This window comes from Cyprinodon tularosa, unplaced genomic scaffold (genome assembly GCF_016077235.1).
Source record: "Cyprinodon tularosa strain WSP-4 unplaced genomic scaffold, ASM1607723v1 ctg540, whole genome shotgun sequence".
NCBI classification, from domain to species: domain Eukaryota; kingdom Metazoa; phylum Chordata; class Actinopteri; order Cyprinodontiformes; family Cyprinodontidae; genus Cyprinodon; species Cyprinodon tularosa.
The window spans coordinates 388,272-401,409 of record NW_024039275.1 but is presented as its reverse complement, the minus strand read 5'-3'; the positions used below and the strand labels follow the sequence as shown (position 1 = coordinate 401,409).

At 38.0% G+C, this 13,138-nt stretch overlaps 1 protein-coding gene across 5 annotated transcripts in view; it reads left to right on the top strand.

Moving 5' to 3' along the window:
- The first annotated feature begins 553 nt into the window (after window positions 1-553).
- The window catches only part of rnf24 (ring finger protein 24), a 31,315-nt gene continuing 18,730 nt past the window's right edge, over window positions 554-13,138 (top strand). For 2 of the 5 annotated variants that reach the window (XM_038304755.1, XM_038304753.1), the window contains exon 1: window positions 591-976. The gene's annotated coding sequence lies outside the window, so the exon portion shown is untranslated. The other 3 variants (XM_038304757.1, XM_038304756.1, XM_038304754.1) reach the window with 3 other exon arrangements.

Below are 13,138 nucleotides of genomic sequence, written 5' to 3'. Positions count from 1 at the left end.
TTCCCTCGGAGGAGCTGACCCAAGTGGCTGGGGAGAGGGACGTCTGGGCCTCCGTACCGAAGCTGATACCCCAAACTCTGGATAAGCGGAAGATGGATGGATGGATGGATGGATGGATGGATGGATGGATGGATGGATGGATGGATGGAAAACCCTTTCTGTACAATTATATCCTGCAATGCCAGGTCAATAACTTTGTAAAACTCAAGTGGAAAGCCTTCCCACAATAATGATGCTGCCAACACCGTGTTTCATAATGGGAATGGTATGCTCACTGAGTTAGTGTAGCTCAATACATATTAAAAGATAATAGGTCTGTAAAATATTTCATTAGCTCAGTATTTTAAAAAATGATTGATTTACAAAACGCTTCACTTTAAGTCTCATTTGTCATAATTCATGGGTTGAAATATTTCTAAAATACTGTTTTAATTTTGATCATCATGTATCCTCCTCTTTTCTCTCAGTGAAGCATCTCCTCCACAGTAGAGGCTGTTAATCCCGCATGTACCCCTCCTCCTCCTCCTCGCCCAGTGTGCCGATCAGACTGGGAGGAGGTGGGACCTATCCACTGGTGGTAGTGGGTGAGTAACCGCGTACGTGCAAATCGTGCAGACTGCCAAAGGCGAGCGTCAGAAACGAGGCTTTCTGTTCAGTAACTGCGAACCCCTCCTTCATTAAACCAAATATCGGCCTCTCTCTGGTTCGGTCCAGATTAATTCCCCGGATCGGAACCAACAGTATCTGCTGCAGCTCTGAGAACATCCCAGGCGGAGCTGGTTTGTTTGTGATGAGGAGGTCGCCCTGCTGCAGGGCTTTGCGTAACATTCAGATAAGAAGGAGGAGAGGACATTTTTTTTTTTTATCGCGAGGACTTCTTTCACTTTGGCTTCAGTCTTAAAATAAATGGTTTTGTGAAGAAATAAGCACCTGACATTTAACACTACTACAGACGCCGGACAAGGGGAAATAACTGGTGAGTCTTTGGTTATTTAAACATTTATCTTTTTCTACAGCAGAAACTTAGGGTGATGCTGTCAACTTTACATGCACCCTCATTGATTTAGCCGCCCTTTTTAAACACCGGGGGCATCATTTAACGTCATATATATGTAATAAACGATGCGGATATTGGTTTGAAGGTGTAAAGGCGTCTTTAAAATATGTTTAATGTGTCAGCTCGGTGAGAGAACCGCCGGAGTTGAGTGACGCTGTCATTGGTAGCAGCTTTGGGGTTAGCACTGCTAGCTTCATCAGCCAACCGCCGCCCAGCTGCTGGAAAAAAGCAATAAAACCTTCGAGGATGACTGAGATTCTGGGGGAAATATCTGATTAAAACATCCCGATATCTGGTAAAAAAAATAAAATAAATACTTAGATTTAGTATTTTTATGCTATCGTGATGCTAATGTTTGCTGGTTTTAATTGTTTTACTCAGAATCCAGTGGTTGAAAGCTTAACTCGCCCAAAAATATTAAAAAGTGATGAAGAAAAAGGATCATAAACGCTTTAATTTTCCTCTGGTTAGCGAAGCCAACCTGCTACTGTGTGCTTTATGTGTGAGTGGACTCATCTGCCATTTCACTGCACCTATTGCTGTAAGGTAGTGAAAATGGAGCTGATCCATATGAATCCAGCTAATGTTTTTAGTGTTCTTAAGGGAGTAATCATCATCTCCCTACCAGCAGAGGCATAGCCAGAATATTTTTTATAAGGGTGGCCAGGCAATAACCAAAGTACACTGAAGGGTGGTCGAAAGCGGATCGGCACCAGAACCTTAGGATCAAAATATATAACCAACCACAACATCCATATTTTCTAAATAAAGAAAAAATATACTTTCCTACAGCCTTTGCTAACAAATAGGCGCACATATTTAAACATCCTTCTAGATCAGGCATCCCCAAAGTCGGTCCTCGAGGGCCGCTGTCCTGCAGGTTTTAGAGGTTTCTCTGCTTTAGCACAGCGGATTCTGATGATTGCAGTATAGCAAAAGCCTGTTTATCAACTATCAATGTAAATCAGCTGTGCTGGAGCAGAGAAACCTCTAAAACCTGCAGGACAGCGGCCCTTGAGGACCGACTTTGGGGATGCCTGATCTAGATAAAAGTTCTTCCAGGTTTGAGTTCTGGGTCGAACATCTTTTCCATTGTCATTACTTACCTAATTTGATCAATACTCGTTTATTTACAATCATATAATTGATATCTATAAGTGTTTATTTACTAAGTTTTTATTAGAGTAGTTATTTATCTATTACTTAACTGAAGACTGACTTGCATTTTGTCTTTACCCCATATAGCAAAAATCTAGTTCTGAAAAGAGCATGAATTCTGTATTTATCATCTTTGATGTTAGTATATTGACGTGTCTAATTAACCACTGTGTTTTTGTGGTCAAGTAATTGTTAATCTATGAAAAAATAAAATGTTTTGAATATTGAGAGTATTACAGTAGTATCACTTGAGAGTATTACTGCTGCCACTGTCGCTATTATGGGGTAAAAAATGAAGATTGGGTAAGGATGGCCATGGCCACCCCTGGACCCCCTCTAGCTCTGCCCCTGCCTACCAGACTGCGATCTTAAGTACAGAATATAAACAACAGCTAACCGCCTGCAGGGTGTCTCATGAGGCTGTAGCTTTAAAGAGGAAATTGAAGATTCTCCTGTGGATTCAAAAGTTCACATTTGTTTAACTTTCTGTGCACTGACCTCCAGGATCAATAAGAGGAAATGAGGATTTGTGGCAACAAAATCGCATTGAAATGAAAAGTTTCAGCCTTCAGCTCTGTTAGCTTAGGTTGATATTGTTTGGTAATATATAGAAATGCAGCACTTTAAACTCCTTGTAAAGCTTTGACCATGATACTGAATTGGACTAGTTAGAATTTATAGTTTTATCCATTCAAACTGCACTTGTCATAGTTTTTCTTGGTTTTATATTAGGCACTGAGGTGATGTCATGCTGTTTGTGTGATAAGTCAATGTAAAGCACAGTTTCAATGCTTTCACATCTGACACACCCTCGCTGGCCTCTAATATTGATGGCTCAGTGTGGCTAGCATTACTAAACACCCCTCTCCCTGTCTGTTCTCTAATTAATAGAGGGTAATGCTTTAAATCTGACATTTGTAAAAGGTTGCAGACTTTTTAAAATCCTGCTTCTGTAATGATGCAGAGAAATCTTTCTGATCGTCCTGCAGTTCTGAACAGCGGACATGTCTCAACAAGTCTTTCATCTTGGTGTTACTTCCTCTTTAAAGGAGATAGTTTTACTCCTCCCATCAGTAAGTGGTCCACCTGCCCTCTCCTATTGTTCCAACCTTCAATTATTCTGTTTGCTAGATAGCTTCCAGGTCCAACAATGCTGATGCTAAACTTGTTCTAATAATAAATAATAATAGTTGAACTTTATTGATCTCACACTGGAAAAATTAACTCTCTTTATTTTGACCCATCCCCTTGGGGAGCAGTGGGCTGTCACCGTATGGCGCCTGGGGAGCAGCGTGGGGTTAAGGGTCTCGCTCTGAGTACAGGCTTTGGGGATCGAACCGGGTACTTGCCTGAGCTCCATCTCATGTGACGTTTACCTACTGTTCCTATTGGTGCAGAATCATTTTGGAGCTAGAAGTATATATTTATAAGTTTTGGAAATTTCTTCTTCTTCATATAACATGTATACACCAAGAAAACTGTAAACCTTAAATGTAATGTCTGTGGATTCAATACCGAAACCTGATTTAATGGTTTTGGTTCAATCCCTCCCTTGAGGTTAACCATCAGGGCAGGGGATGGACCACATTGGTGGATGAGGAAACTAAACCTAATGTCGGTGTGTTTAATATGATGTCATTACCTTCCTGTTTGGACTGACTTCTGACAATTTCACTGGACTTCCTGTGTGTTCTTCCAGCATTGACTGTAAAAATGGCAGCACCCCACCACTGGAATACGGTACTTGTATAATTATGAGGTAGTTCCGACTTAAGGTTATGGTATTTTTGAATTCTCCTCTGGACAGTCATCGGTCAGTTCTACTTAAATAAAATCCATCTGATTCTGGTAAACCACCGATACCTCAGTAACGCGGTATGAGAGCTTTCGTGTTTCACCCATAGTACATCTTTATATTGGCATTACATAGCATACAATGCTTTCTTTTACCTCTGCTGTGGTTTGTTGCTGCATTTTAGACAATTTCCCAAGCCAGTAAGGGTGAAACTGAACCCGAACTTTAACTGCACTGCAGATATACCTAAGATTCTAAGTTTTGGATTTTAAACCATAATCTCCAGAGAGCATTACCCAAGGATGCGTCTTTGTTTAATGAAGTCAGGGTTTCTGCAAGGTCATTAAAAGTCATTAAATTATTATTTTTTTAGATTAAGGCCTTACTTGGCATTAAAATGCATTAAATGTGATTATCGTGGCATTTAAAAACAATTTCATCAGATATATCAGGTATAACTGGTTCCATGTGTTTGTGATCATAAAGCCTTATGTTTGGAAAAGAAGCTCGAGGCAGAGAAAAAGCTAGAGAATAGGGGGAAAAATGCAAATTTCAACTAAAGTGGCTGGAAAATGTGCATGCATCCATCCTGTCGACAGTAAAAATGAAAGAGGATTTTTCTGTGTTTTATATTTTTATATATATATAAGGGTCATGGGTACTCATTGATGGTATTAGGATTATTTCTAAGAGCATTAAAACAGCATTAAGAAGCATTAAATTAGAGTTCCTCATTCCTGTATAAACCCTGAGAGTGGTCCAAAATAAAACAGTGAGCACACAATTTTTAGAATTCCTCCTCAGCCTCCCTCATATTCTGGCCAGCCTGGCCAACTCTGACCACTTTATGCTTTCTTTTTCATTGTTGTTTTACCGTCTATCATTTTGTAAAAAAAAAAAAAAAAAACCCAGACAATTATGGGATCTGTTTTCATTGTGTCACTACATGTGCTACCATTTTTAACTGGGGAGGATAAAGTGGTAGTTAATACACTTGATGGGCTGTAAATACACCCGTCTGTGCATTTGATTTATGAAAATGAACGCCTGTTTGCATAAGTTGGGGACACAGAGTTGGCAAAAGACACCTACCGCTCTTGATATTATATTTTCATAGAACGCCACCCTTAAACTGCTTGTGGTGCAATTTGCATCTCAGCTGAATCCTTTTCATGCTTTATGAATCTACAAACTGGTATGCTTGCTTCTACTGAACACATTTGATTAAATGAAAAGTTAAACCACCGAGCAGTTAGTAGACTGAGCAAATCTTTGCCAATAATAATCTCTTAAGATAACACCAACAGTTGATAAGATTTGAACTACTGTTGATGTTTTATGTACTGAAAGGAAAAGTAGCCTGCTTCTCTGCAGATTACGGAGGTCAGCTGAAATCTTTCTCGCAGTCATCAGATTGGAAATATCACAGTTCTGTGGAGAGTTATCTTTACTTTTTGCAATCTGGCAAAAGTCTACTTCCAATTAGTTGCTTCAGTTTTGCACTAAGCAGGATAAATTGCTGCTGCTAATTATTTCTTTTAAATTGAGGCAAGCAGCAAGGGTGCTTTTTACCTCAGTTTTTAATCCCTCTTGAGATGGATTTAAAAAAAATCATAATTTTAAACTTTTATAAGGTTTAAGCCTCTTTTTACAGCACATGTTATAGTACTAGTTACGAGAGCAAGCTAAAAAGGAAGCGAGGATTACTACTTATAGTGTAGACTCCTTCCTCCAGTTAAAAGCTTAAATAGTCAAATTACATAAGAGTTTTGGTCTATCCTTAAAACAGTAGTTTTTGTCAAAAAGCTTGACCAACACTCTTTTCTGTCTAATTTTAATAAGCTCGCCTGCTACACTTCATTTAGCAGCAGAGAGCCAATAGAACATTCAGTGCTTACCCAGGAGCTGTTCTTACATATGCACCTGGGATTATTTCTACAACAACTGCATGTGGCAGCACAAACCTCTGCAACATGTGCTTTAGGCTTCTTGTGTAGTTTTGTCTTACAGTCAGTTATACATTAATATATCAGCCAGATTATTGCAAACATCCATCATAGGAAGTGTTTGTCTTGTTTCTTCTTTTACTTATAAAGAAAAGACGAAGATGATTATTAGATCAGTTATGTCTTCAAATTCTAGTAGCAAACAAGAGAATAGACTTAAAAGTCTAATTTAGAGTTACTTTGTTCATCTGACCCTCTGTGTATGAACATTTGTCTGTTGCACATTGTCACTAAGGCAAATACGTTGTTTCTGGTTGTTGGTTTGAAATGTTAAGATTTTGAAAAGCATCTGCACCATGAAAATATGTCTCCATGTCAGTTTTTTTTCTTTAAAGATGAAAAAGGTAATTTATAAAACCTGCATATGTATCAAACATTTTCAAATAAGCACTTCCTGTAATTCAGACAGGATCTGTTGCTAATTTTAATTGCATCCATTGGTTATTGATTGACCTTTAACTCGGGTTAAGTCTGACAGAAATATCTCAGATTCACTCAGGTGAAGCAAACAATGGTTTACTAAGAAGAAAACACAGATGGGTAAGTCTGAACCCAGCACCTTTATGTTTTATAACCTTGTAGTAAAGGGCTGAAGGGCTGATCTGCTTCATGCGGGGCTGTTTTTATCTTACTACTCGTAATACTCACCCTGACTTAACAACACGTTTTATTTTTAGTAACTGTGGCCTGACCTGGATGCTGTTTTTAACCCTCGAGGAAGCTAATGCATAAAAAATAATTATTGTTGAAAGTTAAACATAACCATTTTTTAGTCTTTTTACTCCAGTGCGTACTCCTTGGTGATGTTGATTTAATGAGGCTTTTTCGTAATGCTTCACTGAAAAAAATAAGAATAAAAATAGATAAGCATCCAAGAAATCCCATTTGGTGATCAGAAAAAGAAAGTAACAGCTTAACTTTTGAATGGCAACACTTATTAAGGTGAGAAGGATCATGGTTAAGGGGGTCATTAGACGGTAGGGGACATAAGTGCCATGAGACAGCTGTTTGTGTCAGTTCTTCCATGTTTGTGTCAGCTTGAGTTACTCTGAGGAATGATGGGGAGCAAAGGGGGAAGGAGAGCAAACCACCCACTGTAGAGGAGGTAAAAGATCGTTTATAACTAATATTTGTACTTTTTCTTTTGCTGTATTATGCTCGCATAAAGATAATTTTTTGTAAGAAATACTCATATATTTTTTCATCCTCCATAATTCAGTTTCGATATATCATGCCTTTGTTATTTTCACTTATCTTTACTTTTTTCTATAAAATGTTTTTAAGTAAAAGGTGATGCATTATTATGAGTGTTGTCATGATGTATGTTTCGAGTTGCAGTTGAAGTACTCGCATATCACCACCATCTAATAAATCGGTCTAAGTATAAGCTCTTTATTCGCTACTAATAGCTCACCTTTAATGTTTTTTTTTTTAGTCTCCAACTGATCAATGAGGAAAAATGTCCAATTATACCATTACTTAATGCATTGCTAGTATTAGTGTGCAAACCACACTATTCTAACAAGCTTGAGTAGCAAACACTGTTTGGAGTATTTGAAATGAGTTTTTTTTATTTTTATCAAAAGGCCTTAAAAAGGCCACAGCGTGGCAAAATCCCCCATGAAACAAGGCAATGGGAGGAGAGAAAATGATGCGATTGGGGAAATAAATCAGTAATAAAATAATATTCTGAATCAAAGTTCACCAATAAAGAGTATATAATTTGTCTGAATATCTATACATAAAACCATGTTTAATTGGAGAATGATGTTTATTGCTTTCCAGCACTTTGATATGCGAGTGGCCTGCATGAGATTGAAGCATCATTTAAACACAGACATTTTTATGACCTAAGCCGGCACATTTAAATCAGCCTCTTACTCTGCCTGTGGGGCCCTGGTGTTTGTTGCTGCCCTTTAGCATATAAAGTTTCAGATGAGCACATCTCATGGTAGCTAGTGGAAATTTCCACTTCTCATTCAAATGTTTAACTATGATGCAGTAGCCTGCTAACAAGAACTACCGTGCAAAAGCAAAGTGGAAGGGTTGTTTACAGGAAGTGTTTTGGTATTCATTAAAATAACCACATGAAGCTGAAAAGAAAAGTGTTGAACACAGAATATGTTCTCAAGCTGGTTTTGAAGTTGTGGTTTTTGCTACTTCTATGGTTGAAAACAGAGGCTGTATTACACATTAGCTGTTTGACCACCTCAGATGTTTGGACTTATAAGGTCATTGTTTTTCTCATGTAATATGTGTGGAGGATAACCTCTGGGGAGAGAGGTGAGTGGCAGTGGGGGTTGAGTATGTTTGATAAAGCCTTATGAGTTAGTTATGTCACGCTCAAGGAGGGAAATAGGGAGCCGCCATTGCCGGGAGCTGGACGAAATATTTGTGAGACAGATAACCCAGCGTTGGAGGTTTGGGAATTTAGCACTGACTAAATTCAGTGTAGAAGTATTTGCCCCTTCCAAATTTCTTGTTACCTGAGTAAATATGATTTAATTTATTGGGAATAAAATTCTAGCCAGAAGGACCTAGTTTTAAGGGTAACAGATACATAACTTTTTGACAGGTTTTGTCTGAAGTAATGGCAGAGCATCTCATTTGATATAAACCTAGATTTAGACTAATTCAGTCAAAAGCCTTCGTTGTTTTATTTGTTGCGTTTTAGTCCTGTTATATAAGCGGACTTGAGCTTAAGGCCACCAATGACCAAGCAGTCCCCCAAGGTCTTCTACTGGACAGCAGAATTGAAGAAGTTCGGTCTTAAAATCAATAGGCAGTCCCGGACAATCACCCTTCCAACACCACGTTTAACTCTGCCTTTGTTTTCTGAAACACTGTACTGTTCTGTTTAATGCCAGATGTAACAGAAGGCACACTTTCCAAGAAGTGAAATATTTGACTCATCAGTCTAAAGTTGTTTCCTATACTATAGCTGACCAAAAAAAATCATCAATCATTTTTTTATCAGCTATAGCTTTTACAATAACACCAGTCCCTCCTGGTAATGCCTTTGTCCATTCTCCTTATTTTTAAAATATGAAAAAACTGACATTAACTGAAACATGTTAGGTCTACATTGCCTTAGATGTTCTTCTGGCTTCTTTATGACCGCCTGAAGAAGGCTTCAATGTACTATTGGAGTCATTTTGTTTGGCAACCTCTTAAAAGTTTCACCACAACTAACAGTATTAACAGTTGTTAATGGTTAGAAGTAGGGTGATGTTATCCCGCAGCACTGTTAAGCAATAAGCTTGCGTTCAAGCTGATTTCTAATGCTATTTGTGAGTTACCGAACTCACAAGAATCCATTTTCTCCTGCTTCAACTGTCCGAGACTAATCCAAAATGGGTCACTTTAGTATTTGGTTTTAAGGTGGTACATTTGATATAGCTATGACGAAAGCAAGATCTTCCAAGCCCACAGCCAAACCTAAATAAACACAGCAGCTCAGTATTTGCTGCTATCACATCTGTTTTCCCAGAATCCCCACTTTCATTCTAGAAAGTGGAACAAGAGCAAAAAGCATAAGCTGTTGTGGTTTCTCATGTAGTCTGCTGCTATGTCACTTGTCACCCTGATTTGCTGACACCAAACATTGGTAGGTGAGCATTAAGCATACTTTTTTACACATTGTGTGGGAGACCGGACAATGGTGAATGGTGCTTTGGGATTAACTCGCCAAATGAAAATGTTGTCGCATTGGAGAGCTTTATTTTCCGACCCCTGAAGGGTTGTAAAATACCAGGTTTTGGCTCCTTTAAAATGTTAGTGTTTAATAAAGACTGGAAATGCAATATTTTTAAACTGATGCACTGGAATTAATTATTTAGGGGGGACCAAATAAATAATTGGTTATTATTAATAATAAGTGATTGTTATTGGTTTAAAGTAGCATCATATCAAAATAAACTTAGGAATTTAAACAATGGAAATAAACTTACAGTTATTGTTTTTTTTGACCAAAATGAGAGTGCTGCAAGGTGTTGACCTCTGGTCTTACTTATGCATCCGCACTGTAGTATTGATCGGCCAGAGTTTTTTGTTTGTGTGGAGGGGATGTTATTTTCCAGCTCATTTGTTTTGTACTGTGATTTCCTTTTTTTTTTTACTTTTTAACTGAGTACGGACTTCACTTACAATATCTAAAATAGATTGAACTCATAGATCGATTAGAGTGGAACATGAAGGCTTGGTATTAGCTTTTGTCTGGGATTTTTCCAGAGGAAGTTAGAAGTTCCCATATTGCCAAGATGGTTTTACGGTGCTTCACTATACCAAAATAATCTGGTAAATGCCCTGTTTACAAGAAAAAGTTGAACTTGCAAAGAATTGGTTGGTTTATGCAGCTGGAAAAATAGTGTAGCTTAGATCGGGACAATAAATAATAAAGATTATGTCAAAATATGCATGGAAGCTGAATAATGTTTTATTTAAATCTGCTTTGTTTGTTTCCCTTAAACTACTTGTTGATATATTAGTCACACATTTAGAGAAAGTAAAACTGAAATTATAAATGATTAAAATGTGCTTTTGCTTTAAAAGCCTTATCTATAGCAGAAAAAGCTATCACTTCGGCCTTTTAATTACTTTATTTGATTCTACATATATTGTGGATATATGATAATTCCCTAAACTCTTGAGTTATTTCTGTAGTATACCCTCACATTAAACCAACATGTGTCGTCTATTTTGAGAATAATAGAAAGGAGTGTAAAAAAAAAAAAAAACTTTCACTTCCCAAGAATGTGATGAGCAGCGCTTAGTCTTGTTGCTGGTTATGTAACTGGGTGAGGCCATGTGAAAGTAACTGAGCGAGCGGGAAGAGTTTATTGTTAGGAGAGTCGGAAGCACAAAGCAAACCTGATTCATGTCTGTCCCATACCAGCCATCAGACTTAGGCTGTTGTGTTTTGAGTTATGTCACATTGAGAGCTGAATGGGAAACTAACCATTTTGCAGCTTCCATTAGAGTTGGATCATATTGGTATATAGATATTTTTAGACGTAGTACACATTGCTGCACTTGGGAATTATAGAATTTCAGGAAAACAATGTGATTGTAGTTGCCAAGTAAAACCAGTATGTCAGAAGAACTTCATTTGGTTTGTTTGAAGTAGTTTAAGGTCTGTCACCCAACAAAGACATCACGCCTCACTTGTTGCTTGGATAATGCCGGAAGTTATTCAGAATAACTTGTTAAAAAGCCACTGAGTCATCACTGGATGCCTGCATGAAAAACACACCCATGTGCTTCTCTCCTAACTCATTTGGTTTGTGCATGCATTCTAGGGCTGCAACTAACGATTATTTTAAAAATCGATGAATCGGCCGATTACTTTTTCGATTAATCTATGAATCGGACAAAAAATTTTTTTTATATTAACCTCTTTATTCCAAAATAAACATTTTAGACAGAACAAACAAGCACACAAGTACAGGTTGCTCATTAACTGTACTGGTGCAATATGAAAAATAAATGTTTGTGTAAAAACTACGCAAACTTACATGAGAAATGTAGCTGTACATCCACAAAATATAGGCTACTTTGTTTCATAAAGCGCAAAAAGAGACAGGCATTTTTGTTTTTAAAAGCCCCAAAGGGGTTCAAACAATAGGTCCCCCCATTTCAACAAATGAGTTTTTTTTAGACTAGAAGAGTTCTGCCTTTTAAGACAGGAAAGTATAGCAGTTAAAGTTGCTGCTTGAGAAAATACTGAACCATAGAGATAAAAATAGCCCTGTGATTCAAATTATAAATTGTATTTGGAATAAAAATGAGAGAACTAGGGGTGGTAAAAAAAACACATCCTCCAAAGACAGATATTTACATGGAAATGTGGTAATAATTAATTGACATATTACTGATCTTGCTGGATTTTATTCTGCTTTACTTCCATAAATTGCAGGATCTTCTTTTCTTTATCTTTGCCAGAAGATTTAAACTTTAAAAGCCTTGCCCTCATAATTTGCAAGTTAATTTATTTATAAAGAAAATATAAACGCTGCTTAAACAAATTTTAATGAAATTAAAAGTAAAATAAGTAGCCAACCTTATCACTGTCTGTAACCTACTAACAAGGTAAGGAAAGCATCAGATGAACTACCTGAGAAACTAACGTTACGTTTCCCCTCTTTAAAATGAAACAAACATGGTTACTCATCCTGCTGATCAGCTCTCTTCACTGCCACTGAAGGCTCCAACGTGTTTTCTTTTCAGGTGCTGCGTCATAACAGTGGTGCTTCCGTGCCATGTTCATTTGTTTTTACAAAAGTTGCATGTTACGACTTTTTTCACTTTACATAGCGCAGGCTATTTTAATTATTGTGATCAATTTGCGCCGTCAATCCCGGCGCATGCGCGCTTCATTTGCAGTCTGGACACTGAGGGTAAACTCCTCACTAAAATCCTGCGGCTCTGACTCTGACTGCCGCGCTGAGAGGGATTCCTGTGGGAGAGGGAGAAAGGCGTTGGGATGGGGGAGGCGCCCCACGGCAGGCAAAAGCCGCCAGTGACACCGTAAAAAGTTGCCAGATTTGTCGCTAGTCGCTTTTTTGAAAAATAGTCGCTGGAGGGGTCTGAAAAGTCGCTGAGTTGGCAACACTGCAACTGCGGCGCTGACTCGCTCCGCCATATTTTTTTTTCTTCCCCCGGATGACGGCGGCGGCGGATGACGCATTAATCGCGCGACACAAATAATCGATGATTAAATTCGTTGCCAACGCTTTTAAAAGTCGATTTTTATCGATTTTATCGATTCGTTGTTGCAGCCCTAATGCATTCATTACCTGCGTGAATGCACTCATGTTCATACAGGCTGAACATTTGGGTGACTGGAAGTAAAATTGGATTTTTGGATTCCTTGGTTCTCCCAAGATCTTCTTAGTCAGCAAAATCTTCATAAAGTGGATGTTTGGCACAAAGAATTCACCATTGTGTATGATGTATAGTATTGGTTCTCTGTCACGCAGCACTTTGTATCTAGGTAAAAAAAAAGTAAATGCTTGGTTTGGTATATCCTCCATGTCACTTGTAACGACTTTGTGTTGTGTTAAATCCATATCACAATCCCTCTCATGTTGAGGTTTGTGAGAAAATGTGAAAAGATACCAAGGA